Source organism: Humulus lupulus, chromosome 3, assembly GCF_963169125.1.
Source record: "Humulus lupulus chromosome 3, drHumLupu1.1, whole genome shotgun sequence".
Lineage (NCBI taxonomy): Eukaryota > Viridiplantae > Streptophyta > Magnoliopsida > Rosales > Cannabaceae > Humulus > Humulus lupulus.
In genome coordinates this window covers 130,434,404-130,448,689 of record NC_084795.1, presented here as the reverse complement: position 1 = coordinate 130,448,689, position 14,286 = coordinate 130,434,404, and positions in this window count along the sequence as shown.

Genomic DNA, 14,286 nt, shown 5'->3' with positions numbered 1-14,286 from the left:
CTACAATTTTACCCTTGTATTAACACTTACCTTGATATGGTATTGATAGAGCCACCCTAGGGACCTATAGACCTATAATATCAAGCTCCAATAAATATTAGATTATTAATCAAAGATCTTTGATTTAATAATCATATTTATTAATCTCATGATTACTCCACTATAAATATGAGATTGAACTCTTGATAATTATAGGCATACATTTACATAATACTTTATTTAAAGAATAAAGTATCCATTGATATAATCATTACATACAACGTTAATGCTCTATTAATGGTTCATAATAAAAAGGGAATAAAATTATAGTTTTACCCTATCAACTATATCTTGTTCCTAGAGTACCATTGACTTTACTAGTGAAGGTTGTGTCACAACAAGTTTGTGACGTGAGCGCTTGTAACCTTTTCAGTTCCAAAAGTCAACCCAATAGGGAACCATTATTCAATCTATGAAAAGGTATAGATTTCATATCTGTTAAACTATGTCCCCAACCATATATATCATTGAGTCCCCAAAACAATTGCTCTTAGCCTGATCATTCTGACAAACCTTAACGCATGAATCAAAGGATTAGATGACATATATAGGATTTCATAGTAACCTCATGATTAAGATCATCATTTGATGTGCTTGATTAATACTATGAAACGGTGTTTAAATAAGTATTAACAAATCACATCTGGTCCAGTTCTATATATCACTATATATAAAGTACCTTCACTAAAGTGTCATACTACACTAGTAACACGGATCTAGGTCACTTGTATTCATAATACTAGCGAACCGTACTAGCAATAATTAATCTAAAGATTTCATAACTTTATTTTACTACGAACTGTTTCAAGTTTATTATCTTAATCTCGATCCTTTCATACCAATATGAGATTAAGACCACATAGATAAACTTTGGAATTTTTTGTTATTTACTTATATATTATCAACATAATATGAGACATAGTCTATATATAATAATTCAATTCAATTATTTATTTCATTTAAAACATTTATCAACTACAATTGTTTTAAGGGCACTATTCCCAACACGACCAGCGTATTCAGGCAATTTTTGTTTTCCCCTCCCATGTTAAGGAGGGATACTAGCTGGTCGAGCATGGGGGTTGGGCTCTTGAATGGTCACTCTCGTTGGACGACACCTTAGGGGTTGTGACACATCGTATTGCTTTTCAGGGTTTTCTTATTCCTCAGTACCATCTTCGGTGGTACTCCCTGCGATCGATTCCCTTACCTCTTTGTGAGGCTCTAGAAGGCCAACCAACCTCGAATTGTTTTCCATGACCAGCTCCTTGATGATTTTTTCTATATGTGTCATGCTAGCCAGGGTTGCAGCCCTTATCTCCATTTATGGAGTGAGTTTTGGTCGGTAGCATGGACCTAGACACTATACAAACCAACTAAGGACATAAAAAAATATAAAAAAGTGACTAAGAGAATATCGAATAGAGACTAAAGAGGTTACCTCCTTGAGTGAAGGCCATGTTATCTGCGACCGGGTCGGTTGTGAGAAAATACTCTTAGAAGTACTTCCCCACATTGGATTTGTAGGTGATATCACTCAGGAATGTTCGACCAGATTCCTGGTGATAAAAATGGAAGAACCTCATGTTACTTTGGTTGGGGTTGGCTTTGAGATCGAATAGGTAATTGATCTCGTAAAGGGTGGGCACATGCAACTTTTTATGGTTATACAAAATATAGAGTGTTGAATGTACTCTATATCTGTTGGCGGTTATTTGAAATGGGGGGACCTCGAAATAATTAGCTACCCCTTAGAAAAATTCATGCAAGGGCATAATTTTCCCCGCTTTTATGTGATACCTCAACCAAGCACTAAAGGCGCCTTCGGGCACGTTTTCCCTCTGGTCGGGTGTAGGCTTATAAAGAGTAGTCCCCAGAAGCCTGCACTTCTTGGGATACTTTGCCACCATCCTGGTCGATATGATGCTTGGAGGGGCGATGTACCAGGGTTCATCTGCTCGTAAGCCCTTGTGTGGATGAGCCTTAGGTTGGATCTCTGGTGGTGCAACCCTTAGGGGTTGAGGGTCGTTCGAAGGACCCTCGGTGTTTGCTGTTGGTTTTCTGGTAGGTGAGTCTGTGGTTTTTCTTTTTCTTTGGGCAGTATGTTTAACACGACCCATGTTTGGTTTTTTTTTCTTTGGAGATTTTAGAGGAAGGTTGGTCGTAGTAATTGAGGGTGATGTCGAAGGCTCTAGAATGACCAAAGAAGGTTGTTCCTGATCCTCGAACAACAGTGCAAGGAGATCCTTGTCTATTGGTCTATCACCCCCCAAGGATCATGCATGAATATCTGAGAAGAACAAAGTGGAAGTGAGAATCTACGACCAATAGAAAAAGGAAAGAAAAAAAAAAGATAACGCTGCTCGTGGATAAAATTTAAGCTTGTATCCGACCACTAGCATCCTGGTAAAAAAAACACGAAAAACCTGTGAGCAGGTTGGAAAAACGGATCAAAATGTGAAAAGTTTTTTAAAAAACTTTTCAACTTCATAACAGAGGCAGGAAAAACCCAATTTTTCCAAAATACCAAAAATCGAATTTTTACTTCAATTTTATGCCTAAATACCCTTCCTAAACATCATTATGTGCCATAAATTGCCTAAAATCCCTATTTTATCCCATAAAATCCTATGTGTTTTACCCAAAACCGAATACCCTCAAGAACATGCAAAACCCAGTTACGAAAATAGACAAATTGCAGCCGAAATGCAAGACAATTGCTACAAAGTTAGGAGGATGGGTTCAAAAACTTACTTGGATTAAGGATTTTTGAAGAAATCACAAAGAATTTGCTCAGAGTTGCTCGAAGACACCTCGGATCGTACTGAAACGTCTGAAGTTCTTGGAGGTTTTTTTTAAATGTTCTTGAAGAGAGAGAATGGTCGTGTAATGATGGAATGAAGGAAGAAGATGGGTATTTATATCGGTCAGGGGTATCTGACGCGTATTGATGAAATTAAAGAGTTTTTGCATGGGAAATAGCAATAACTGTCAAATCATGCCTGGGAAATAAAAAATTTCATGATTACTTACCATTTCGAGAAAGTAAGTACAGTTTGATGTGACGGGTCAGTAGGATTGCTGGTCGAGTAAGTTTATTAAATGATATTCGCATTAAAATAAACTTGGGGGGCAAATGTTTCCCAAAATATTTGCATGATGACGTGGCATGTTTAAAAGTCACATGAGCAGCACGTGGTTATTATTAATGAAGGATTGGTTGTCCAACGACCAAAATGTTAAGAGGAAATAAAGTTTCTCGATAGGTGCAAGGAATATGTTGAGTAGTAGGAAAAGAAGGGGTGCAGAGGCATACGATCAAAGTTGCTAGTAAAACCGAGACAAACACTCAAAAATAGTTATAAGTTAGATGTTTCCATGATATTTAACTAATTTAAATTTAAATATCATTATTTATTTTATTATTTTGTTATGCTTGTAACACAAGTTGAGGACGACCCATATGTACATCCGTGAGTCTATAAATAGGACTCATAAGATTCATTTAGGTGACACGCAATATTTTGTATTCAGAGAGAAATAATGCTTTTATACATAGTACTTGTATCTAGCTTTAAGACTTATGAAACTCAGTGCACCCTTGTTCGCTAATTGATAACTCTACAAAATAGAGTTATTTTAGCACTTTTTATGTGCTAATTGTTGCTTAATTCTTGAGTTTTTAATTGAATTATTAAATTTTAAAGTAATTTTGAATTTATGAGGTTTATTTTGATTTTATATATTTGTGTGTGTTTTATAGTTATTTTGTTGTAAAATGTTATAGTTAATTATTTGAATTATTGTTGTTTGATTTGAGGTGAAAAAATATTGTATTATTGAAATTAAATGTTAAATATAAATTAACTTATAATTAATATTTTTAAAGAATTAAATTGATTTATTTTATAGTAGAAAATATTTTATTATGATTTATTTTATAGGGAATTTATGACACTTTTGCTCTTGAAAAGAAAGAAAAATAAAGGAAGGTAGCATTTTCAAGGAAAGAAAGAAAAAAAATTGGCATTTATAAAAAGCCTCTACCCAAAGATGTCTCCACAGCCTCCTAGGCCCAACAGCCATCCAGTCCACCCGAAGCTCCTTCAGCTCCTTCCTTCAGCACTAGCTGCCTTGGGCCGCCTACTCTAGCATCTCCCTTCCCAGCCGAAGCCAGCCAAGCTCTAGCCGCCTGCTTCAATCCCCATCCAGCTGTCCCCTTCAGCCATTTCCTTCAGCACCCCACGTCCGACTCGACTCAGCAGCAACTCCCAGCGTGGCCCAATGCCTCCCACGCCTACCTCCAAGCACCTTCAGCCATGGGCCTCAATGCCTTGCCCACCTGCCAGCAGCTCCTTCACGCCTAGGCATTTCCCCCATGCCAACCTCTTCACCATTCGGCCCAACACCAAAAGCCAACTGCCAGCCCACCTACCACTTTTTCCCTTGTTCTTTTTGAGCCCAACAAAAGCTCATTTGTCCCCTTGTCCCCTATGTGTAAAGATGTCAACTTTTTTTACCCAAACTTTTCTACACAATTTACCCCAAAACATCATCATTACACCCTATAATTTACCCTTATTTTCCATATTATTATTAATTTAATCGATTTAATTAATTAAAATTGATTATTTTAATACACTTTTTTTTTGCTATAAATAACGGAGTTTAGTGCTTGATTTTGGGAGAGGTCACACTACACAAGTTCTACACTTTCAAACCTCTCTATTCTATTCATCTTCTTCTTATTTTTGGTTAATTTTCTATGTATTTTTAGAGGAACAATTTGGGGGTTTTCCTCCAAATTTTCCTAAGTTATGTTTGTAATTTTTTTGTTTGTATTTTCTATTCTAGTTATGAGTTTCTAATCTTTTTAAGATTATTAAGGTGATGATGAAACAATATGTAACTAGATAGTATTTTATGTTGTGTGTTGATTTCCCATTTTGTAGAGTCCTAGAATGTTTACTTAGTTAGCTAGCTTGTAGTAGTTGTAGTATTTTAAATTGTGTGGATTTTGGTTCAAACCAGAGACTCGGGATTAGGGCCCAGCCGATATATCGCCACATAGGGGTGATATATCGCCCATATTTTTTTTTATTATTTTTGTTTTAATTTTTAAAAACCACCTTTGACTCCTTAGACCTACCTCTGTTAGTTTTGACCGAGTCTTCAGCCTTTGATTGACGAATATTCAAATCAAAATGGGGTTAGTGTAATGCCCTAAACTCTAGGGATCGTTACGGTGTGCCTTGTAAACAGTGATAAACTCAATAATCGAGTCATTTGGCCAAAATCGTGTAACTAAGTATGATTAGAGGTTTAGGGATTAAAAATGTTGGTTAAGATATAACGTTTTACTAGAACGTTTACTGTATACATTGGGATCCCAAAAATATAATTTAAAGGTTTATTACAACAAAATATTTACAACCAGCCAATCTAAGCGGCAAAACAAGGTTTAACCCTAGTTCCTCTCCTTCAAACCTCGGTCGTGGCGGTCGAGCAGCTGCATATGTACACATCGTCACCTAAGCTCTTCAACTCAAGGATGGTCCAGCTTTCTTTTGCCTTTACCTGCACCACATAGCACCTATGAGCCGAAGCCCAGCAAGAAAACTCAATATGCTCAAGAATAATCATATCATGATATCAAATCATATCTGGCATGCCTAGCAAATATAGCTCAATTCAAGCATGCAAATAATCTCATATAATGCCGAGGAATCAAGGATAAGAAATCCCGCCCTCCTGATTGGATGACTATCAAGTCAATCCTAATCAGATGAGTTATTTAACACTTGAGGTTCTGGTAAACCATACTGAGTGACTGACAAGCAAGTCACCACGGGGCTCAGTACCCAAAGCCATGCAAATGATGATCAGAATGATCATACAGAGCTTATAGCCCTGAACAGATGAGTGAATATCACTTTGAGGTTCTGTTAAATCATAATGAGTGATTGACAAGCAAGTCACTATGGGGCTCGGTGCCCATAGCCGTGTAACGAAACTGTTACCTGGGCTTTCCTGCAATGGCTCTAATCAGATGAGCGACTGACGGGTAGTCACTAGCTTAAACAAATGAGTGACTGATGGGTAGTCACTAGCTTAAACAGATGAGTGACTGATGGGTAGTCACTAGCTTAAACAGATGAGTGACTGATGGGTAAGTCATACAAGTGCTTTTAGTTTTCATCAAACTTGAGGTCGATCCAGTATTAATGCTCTTGTTGAGTCATCTAATGCAGATGTCGATTAGATCTAATCTTTGTTGGCTTGCGTTGAATACGCTAAGGTCGTTCCTGACTTATGAGTCAGCACTGTGTGACTAGTGCCCAGTACCACTGCCGAACTTGACTAATGAGTCACAGCTTCACAGTTGATACTGACATCTTTGCCAATTCTGACTGATGAGCCAGTGCCACGCACAAGTAAGCAATGCTACCAAGCATATGTCATATGTCGAATATTCAAACGTAGGGCATTCAGCATGATTACTTAACAGTTGCTAGCACAATTATGATCATGCACAAACACAGAGACTCAAGCTCTGATCAGTCTCATAGTCAATATTCATGGCATGCCCTAATCACATGTTTCTCGTGCATCACATGCATCACACTTAATCATCCAGCACGCCTCAATAATAACCATATACAAATGAGCAAGATTGCTAAGCATTCAATATGCTATCAATGTTCACATTAAAACATCCAACATGCATCAAGAATAACCATGCATGTCACATATGGGGTGCAGTTTTCTTACCTTTGGTCTAAGCACAGGTTACCAATAAATGAGCCACAACCACGATCCTTACTTCAAGCCTCTAGTGATAACCTAGTCACAACCATAAACGGTGAACCAATGAGTTCAAGTTCTAAAACCAATCCCGGAACTAAGACCTAGCCTCCGAGACATCAAACCCCACTAATCCGAGTAGTAGGAATGATCTCGAGGCCTAAAACCAAGTTCCTGAGATCAAAACACTCAAACGGCTTCAAAACCCTGCTTGAACCGTGGCCCTAGCACCTTGAGCCGCGGCCCCCTGCCACACCAGGAGCAAGGGCCATAGTGCCCACTACCCAGTGGTACGATGCCCAGCATAAGCCAAACTCCACCAGCTGCTTCTTCAAGCTTGGGCCACGGCGCCCAAGAACAAGGTCGCGGCCCCCACCCAAAAACTAGCCATAACTTTGATTTTCTTCATTCCAAACCTTCCAAAAACTACCTAAACACTTCCAAATCCAAAAATCAAAGTTCCCAAACATACCTATGATCCAAAACCCATAAAACCCAAGCTTCAATTCAATCAAAAACTCATCAAAACACAAAGTCCAATTCAAGCTTAAAAACTTTAAAAACTTAAAACTTAAAACTTGAATTACCTCCGATTGAGTTGTTTCCAACAAAATCCTTCAGCTAATAAGCTTTTAATCTTCCCTAGGATCGCTATGCCTCGATCCTCACTTGAATCTGAGTCCTAGAACTCAAGTTACCTTAGAAAATGCGATCGGGAGACGAAAATGGAACTTTGAGGGAGAGAGAACATACAGAACGTTATTTTTATTTCTTAAAAGGTTACTTCAAGCTTAAGTAGCTTCCACCAAATCCTAATGCTCGGGGTCCCGAAAACACTCCCGGGGGCAAAATAGTCAAAACCTCCAAAATTTCCCCCTGATCTTACTAACTCCCAATTTATCATCAAATTCTTATTCCCATTATCCAATAACCCAATAATGCTCTAAATACCCCTTGACTCACTCCGAGTCAAGAACAAATCCCGTTGTGACTTTCCCACTAGCTTACCTCCTAGGATCGTCTTGTGCTGAGTAACCCTAGCATAACCAAACAATAATAAAGCACCACACACATATCACATATATGTCAAATATGCCTGAAATGACCAAAATATGAAAATCACCCAATTACTCATAAATGGGTTCACATGTATATTTAATACACCTAACACATGCATATTATCATTTAATAACACAATAAATCAATTATGGTCCTCCCGGCCTCCTAATCAAGGTCCTAAACCTTATTAGGAAATTTGGGGCATTACAATTAGTTTCACTCCTTACCTCTATAAATAGGACCTAGTGCCCAGCCCTTTCACTTACTCTTCAGCTATGATCAGACTCCAATGTGCTAGTGAGACCATAAGAGTGATACACTTGGGTTAGGAAAGAAAAATCTTTACCATTCTTAAGCTTTATCAAACACTTGGGAAGTGAGGATTAGTGTGTTTCGGTATTGGAGTTAGGCCAATCCATAAGATCAACAAATGTACTCTTATGTAGAGTCCCAGAACTTTACTTAGCTAGTTAGATAGTAGTAGTAATAGTAATAGTTAGTAGTAGTTGTAGTATGTTTATTACTGTGGATTTTGGTTCAAGCCGAGACTTAGTTGGACACTCATAGCAACAGTTATAGATTTTATAAGTTTAACCTAGAGTTTAAGAATATTAATTATAACCTAAAGTTTGATTAATATGATTGATTATGATAATGATATTTATTATACTATAAGGTTTAGATAGACCCAATAAGATAATGACACTTGTCATGTGCATGCTTAATGAGAAATTAAGTATTTTTGAGGAATAGTTTATTAAGAGTAATATTTGGAAATCCCAGAGTCTGCCAGCAGCTTTGAAATCGTTATAAGACTCAGTCAAAGTTGTTTACTCAATTCAAATTAGGCTGAAAAAGTGTAATTACGTGTATAATATTTCAGCGTATGCCAATATATCGCAGCTCTAGGGGGCGATATATCGCCACATTGGGATACGAAAAACACGTAACTTCGCACGACTATTTCAACGAGCCTCGGGAATATGAGCCCATGCGATATATCGCCTACTAGGGGCGATATATCGGCTTTTGGGCAGCATTTTTGAATAATTTTGAAACCGAGCTCATTTTAATCCTAAACCTCTTGATAAGTCCAGAATCTTTTTGACCGAGTCTTAAGCCTTTGCTGAACGAATATTCAAATGTTTTTCAATTAAAAAGTCATTACTTTTATTCAAGCCAAATGAAGATCTTTTCATTCTTGAACTCTATAAATAGGACCTAGTACCCAACCATTTCTTCATTCATCAAGCTAAGTTCAGAGCCTTCAAGCTGCTAGGTTTACTTTAGAGTGTTAAACACTTGGGTTAGGGTTATAAGCTTTATCATTCTAAGCTTATTAAACACTTGGGAAGTAAGGTTCATAGTGTGTTTATCATTATCGAGGTGTAGTTCGGGTATAGCAATTTCAAAGGTATTCCTATTCTTAGTTCCTTTATGTATTGTTTCATTAGTTCTTATAGTTTTTCTCTACTCATTTCCTAACTCGCTGTTTTTATTCATGGTTAGGCATCTAAGTTCTTTGAACTTAAGGTTTCATTTCGGTAAGTTCTTCTTCTCGGTGGTTTAGATTTATTTCCTTTTTCATCTTCTTCTTTTAGAATACTCACCTCTCTATTAATGGTTTTTAGGAGTGTTCCAAAATCCCGTCCTTGTTCTCACATCTCGGTATTTGGTAAGGAAAATAGGATAGTATTATATGTTTATATGATTATGTTATAGTATGTTTTTATATGTTATGATTATGCTATAGTATGTTTTTATATGTTATGAATGTTTTGGGGCTTATAGTTGCTATATAGCACACCCCAATACTTTTATGCTTTGGGGCTTATATTTGCTTAACTAGCAAACCTCATTGTAGTTTGAGGCTTATAGTTTCTTAGTTAGCAAACCCCAATAGTTACCATGTACATGGGTTAGAATTATGATATATGTGTTATAGTATATGATATATGTTCATAGTTTATGTGTATGATTATGTTTCATGCTTGTAGTAGATTTTCCTTGCTGGGCATTAGGCTCATTCCTTTATGTTTTATATGTGCAGGAAAATAGTATGGCGGCGGGAAGATTCTTGGCAGCTTGGGATTGTGTATTGAGGGGGAATGGAATCGGTGGACTGCGCGAACGATTCGAGGATGAAGTTGTTTTTAGTCATTTCAGTTATGCTTTATATGTATTTTCCGCACTTGATTTTGTAACCAAGTTTATTTAAGATTCAAGTTATGTTTTATTTCAAATAATGGGATCCCATATCCTACCCCAAATTTCGATGTATTTTAAACCTTAGCTTTATAGTTTTTTTTTTTTTTTTTATAAAGTTATGGTTTTTTCATATGTATGTTTCCTTAAGAATAGTATCTATGTATAAGTAGTTTTAATGGTCCAAAGTCTAGGATAAGTTGGGTCATTACATCTTATTCTTAAGTTCAATTCTGTTTGATTCCTTATTTTCTTTAGTTTTCATTCAGGTTCTAACTTTTGTTATTGTTTGTGGTTAGGTTTTTAAGTTCTTTGAACTTAAGGTGTCTTTTCGGTAAGTTTTCTCTTGGTGGTTTAGTTCTATTCTTTTCATTTCTTTCCTTTAGAAATACTCACTATTCTATTGCTGGTTTTAGGAGTATTCCAAGCCCCGCATTTGTTCTCATATCCCGATTTTGGTAAGGAAAATAGGATAGATCTTGTATGTTTGTATGATATGTTATGCTTTTATGTTATGTTATGTATAATATGTTATGATAAGTTTATGTTATGTTATGATCTAACCTACCTCAAATATTAGACAGGGGACGTAGATGGTTTATCACATGTCATAATGTCCATTATTAGTATAGTCTTATATGGTGTACGTTTTTATAGTCATATGTTTATAGTATATGTATGATATGTTTATAGCATATGTTAATGATATAATTTTATGTATATGTTTTAGATTTTCCTTGATGGGCATTAGGCTCACTCCTTTTCTTTTAGTGTGATGCAGGAAAATAGATGCAAAGGCGGAAGGATTCTTGGAAGCTTGGTGTGTGTATGGAGGTGAATGGAGTGGATGGGCTGCGTGTCGATTCGAGGACAACGTTTTTTTTTAGTCGCTTTAAATTACGTTTTTATGTATTTTCCGCATTTAGCTTTGTAAACAATTTTATTTAAAGCTATGTTTTATTTTAAAACAATGAGCTCATTTATGTATTACAAATCTCATTTTTTTCAAAGTTTCAATAAAGTTATGAATTTTCTTATGTATGTTCTCTTCAAAGTTGTAGTTATGTCTAGTAGGTTTAATGACCTAAGTCTCATAGATAGTTGGGTCGTTACACATTTTGTGCAGCAAAGTTTATGGATTTTTCTTCTTCAAATATTTTATTTCATCGTAAATATCTTGTATTTTTTATTGTTAGAACTTATTTATACTTTGTTCTTCATTAGTGCAAAAACATAATATTCTTTATGTAAGATGTGTCATTAAATTGTACACATCAAATGCTTAGAACAAAAATATTATGTTTTGCCTTATAAATAATGTTCATTGGTTTATTTGTTATTTCAATAGATTGATTTACATTAAATACTTTGAAATTATAACTTTTTAAAAAGTAAAGAAAAATCTTATCTTTTTAGAAGTAATTTGTGCTTAAAATTATAAATCTAGTTGGAAAATGATAGTTTGATTTATTTTAACTATCACTAAAACTTGGGAATCAATGTACTTATAAATATTATTGAACTTATATTTTGTGGATTCTAATCCTTAATAATCTTATTTTACCATCTTGATTTCTAATATTAATTTATTTTTATTTATTGTCTTAAATTTCTTTATTATTGTCTCTTATTAGATTTTATCGTCACAAATTCTCATCAATATTTGGAACTAGGTTAGAATTTATTAATTTTGGTTTAAAATAGTTTTCTTATCAATTTTAGACAACTCCTTTGGGTTCGACATCCTTGCTTACATGATCACTATTCTATATGAACGATTCATGCGCTTGCGATTTATAAATATTTAAAACATACCCGTTTTAGGTCCATCACTAATCGCATGTTTTGGGGTTTTACATCAATAAAATACACGAAGTGGACGTAGGTTATTACCAATCTCTGGGGCCGAAACACTACAAAATCCTTGTGTCATTTACATTCTTGCATTCAGTTCTGTAATTCTTATCGTTTTTCTTGACTCTGTGTCGTTGACTAAATCGAGAGTCAACAACATGCGATGTTTTTAGTCCAGGAAAAGCATTACATTCAATGGAAACAAGTTAATCTAGGCAAAAATTCATTAATCATGCAATTCATTTAACCTAGGTTATATTCTTCAGCACAATTAAAATACTTGTCACAATACCTTAATTACAATTTATCACTCTACTTAGAATCTTAAACTATTAGGTGAATAGCAATCCTAAGATGATAATAGAACAATGCAAAACCCTAATTATTGTCCATCTAAACAAGATCTTACAAGATTCATTGAATTCAAATTGAAAATATAAACAATTTAATATAAGGGAATAGAAGGAATAAAATTCATCAAAATATTCAAGATCTCATGTCTAGAGTTTTGAAATAAGTCTTAACCTAAAATAAAACTTAGCTAAACATAATTAAATAAAAAATATAAAATTTACTAAGAGAAAAATTGTAGAAAAGAATGTAGAGAGAGCGTAGAGTGTGTTTTTAAATAAATGCAGACACCTATTTATAATAGTCTCACTAGCTAAAACTAATTAGAATAAAATCTAAAATCTAAAACTTAAACGTAACCTAATAGATATTTATTTTCTTTTAATATTATTGTGATATCTCTAATTTTTAAATTTTGAGTAAAAATATATGCCAGTTGATTGCAAAATTAGACTTTGAATATGTTATTTTCGTATTCCTCAAGAAATTGATTTTTCCCATGTAGCTAATTGTATTTTCATCATATCTCCCCTGATATAACTCTGAATTGGATCACTCAAGTTGTTTTGGAAAGCTAAGAAAAATATCTACAATTTATATTTCTTGAAGAATTTCCATAATATGGCAAGGATAGTGTCAAAATTGCTCATTATTTTTCCACTCCAGCTTGGCTCAGACTCAGGCTCAGATTCTTTTATTTTCTCAATAAAAATATCACACTAACCCACAAGACCAAATAAATCAAATCAAAATTAAATATTTCAAAAGCAAAAATATATATATTAAATTAAAGCCATAGAAATATTAATTCAAACTCAATTTATTTTTATATTAATAAATGTGTATCTTTACTCTTAAAATTCTTTTTAACCCAAAAGTCACAAAATATCAAAAACAAAAATTAAAATTATTAAAATAACTAAAAACTAACAATTCTGAGCCTAAGAAAATTAAAAATATATAAATAAAATTGCACTTATCAAATTCCTCCACACTTAGATTTTGTTAGTCCTTTAGCAAAAACAAGAACTAAACACTAAACACTAAAACAATAAAACAACGGTCTTGTCAAAAAGAATAATCATGTTAAAGATTGCACAAATATATAATTCTAAGAAAAATTTAGATTTACACTCCTTAATTTCAACTTAAGTATAATTACCTCTTAAACCAAATTCTTGTGTGTGTGTGTGTGTGCATAATTAAATTCACTATATCACTCATATCCAAATCAATTTATACATGCCAAAATTAAAATAAAAGTGTCTAAAATGTATAGATTTATTATTAAGAGCATCAACTCCATATGCTCATTATTAAATCATTCTCCACTAATATAAGTACACATAATCAAATGATCAATATGACTTATTAGACTTGTAATATATGGCTAAACTTAAAAGTAGATGAGAAAGACAATTTAGCTCAAATCACACTATTGCATACATTTTCTTCTACATTAGACCCTTACAAATATTCCCCAATAATTTCCAAAATAATTCTTTTTTTTTCTCTCTTTTTTTTTCTTTCAAACATAAATCTCACTATTTTCCCCACACTTGAATTGTTGCAAGTAATTTTTTTTCCATTGAATGTCTTTTTTTTTTCTTTTTTATTGAATAACTTGCAATTTTTTTTTAGAGAAATAGGAGACTATATACATTTAAAGCACTACCCCAAAACAAAACCTTAATTCAACACATTCCAACTTTACAACTGTAACATCCAACAAATTCTACCCTAAGAATTTTAAGGGAAAAATAATGCTTAATTAAAAATTGATTTAATTGGAAAATTATGAAAAGTTAAATCAATATTGATTTAATTATATATTGGGATAATAAACGTATATTTATGTCCCAAATTATGTATTATTCTTTAGAAAAATTAATAAGTGACATTAAAATTTAAAAATTGAGAATAAATTGAATTTAAAGAGTTTTACTTTTGTGAAATTGTATTATTATTTATTGG